The following is a 2,092-nucleotide window of genomic DNA, read 5'->3' as shown; positions in this document are numbered from 1 at the left end:
CAGGACCATAATCTTGAGGAACACAGGTCAACTGGCAAAACATAGTTCACAAAGACAGTGTTCTACATCCTACTTTAGAACCTATACACAGACCAAGAAGTAATCCTTCGAACAAAAATAAAGGAATGCTGAGTGGTTTAAATTCAGGAAAGGTGTGCATCAGGGTTGTAATCTTTGACTATACTTATTCAATCTATGTGCTGAGCAGATAATCCAAGAAGCTCGACTATGTGAAGTGGAACAGGACATCAGGATGGGAGGAAAACCCATTAACAGTCTGCACTATGCGGATGACTCAACCGAGCTGGTGAAATTGACCAAGTCTTGAGACCTTTACTGATGAAGACCGAAGACTTCCGCGCTGATTCCACGTCAGCATAAAGAAAACAAAACCCCTCACGCTAAGGAACATCACGAGAAACAGAGACAACATCGAAGTGGTCAAGAGTTTCATTTCACCTGAATCCGCCATCCTTACCCACAGCAGCCTCCCTCAAGAAATCACACAGCATTTCACGTTGGGACAATCCGCTGCCAAAAGACCCCTTTCAAGTGTTAAGGAGCAAAGGTGTCACCTTGTGGACTATGAGGCACAGGACCCAAGCCATGCTATTTTCAATCGCCTCATACGTATGCAAAAGCTGGTCTTCACAGAATTAAGAAGACCAAAGAATTTTGCCTCTGACTGATGGTGTTGGTGAATATTATTAAATGTAGCACGGACTGCTAGAAGAACAAACGAATCTGTATTGGAAGAAGTGCAGACAGATTATTTCTTAGAAGGGAGGACAGAGACGTCATTGGATGTATTATCAGCAGGGCCCAGTCCCTGGGAAAGAGCATCATGTGTGGTGAAGTAAAGGGTCAGCAAAAAAGATGGATTGACACCAGGGTGGCGACAATGAGCTCAAACACAGAAATGACTGTGATGATGGCACAGGACCGGGCAATGTCTCATAAGTTTGCACTGACTCCAGAGCACCTAGCAACAGGATCCTTAAAATCAAGGAAGCTTCGTGGCATGACGGTTAAATGCTCAGGCACTAACCAAAGAGGGTAGTGCTTTTAACCCATCAATGGCTCTGAAGGAGAAGAAGGAAGAAAAAAAACCCAGTAATCTCCTCCCATAAAGATTATAGTCTAGGAAATTCTATTGGGGCAATTCTACCTGTGTACTGTAGCTAAGAATCAAAAATCAACTCACACAACACTTCAGATCTGTGCCCTTTACTGTATGCACTGCCATTTAAAAATGAAATCCAGGTTCCTGGGTCCCACCCCTGGAAATACCTGGATGATTCTGATGCAAATCAAAGACCATGCTTTGGGAAAACCCTTCCTGGTGCCAAGTTCCTTATGGAATTTGTACCCCATCCTATACAATCAAAACCAGCCCGTTATCATTGAGTGCAGTCTGACTAGGGCCGACCCCCCATGCTAACAGAACAGAACTGATCTTCTAGCATTTTCTATGACCTTTGAGGAAGCAGATTGCCAGGGCTTGCTCCAGCAGCACCACTGGGGGATTTTTGAACTGCCAAGTTTTCCGTTGGTAGCCAGGCACAAGCTGTATAGCTTTATGCTCATTCTGGAATGTGTCCTGTAACGAGCTTGTTCGAGGATGGAGAAGAGCCAGCTTCCATCGCACTTCTCTGCAGTTTGAAAAAGCAAATTTCTGTTCAAAAAGGTACCCACAGTGCGGGGTTTAACCAAACAAAATCCCTTCCTAGTAGCAGCGTTGTAAGGTGTGATAACCATCTCTGAAACAGAGTCTCTCTTGGTTTTAAGATGCCAACTAGCTTAATGGTTTCTAGTTCTCACAGCCAATTCCGGTGGGAACTGAGCTTCTCTGTTATCATAACATTTTCCTGCTCCTTGCCCACCGCTCACCCTCCCTCTCCTGGTGTGAACAGCGCCCAGCCCTGCCTATTCCCCGCACTCCCCTCCTCCACATTTCCTAGTGTGAACAGAGCCCAGCCCAGGCTCAGTACAACTTCCCCTCTAGGAAAAAGGCTGAAAGTCCTAAGCATAAAGGACTCAAGTTTCCAAATAGCTCAAAACAAGCACCATTCTCCTTCCCACCAAAGTGGCA

The sequence above is a fragment of the Echinops telfairi genome, unplaced genomic scaffold (genome assembly GCF_000313985.2).
Source record: "Echinops telfairi isolate 266 unplaced genomic scaffold, ASM31398v2 ScPeMD7_7416;HRSCAF=8454, whole genome shotgun sequence".
Taxonomy (NCBI): Eukaryota; Metazoa; Chordata; class Mammalia; order Afrosoricida; family Tenrecidae; genus Echinops; species Echinops telfairi.
This window is presented reverse-complemented; position numbering follows the sequence as displayed.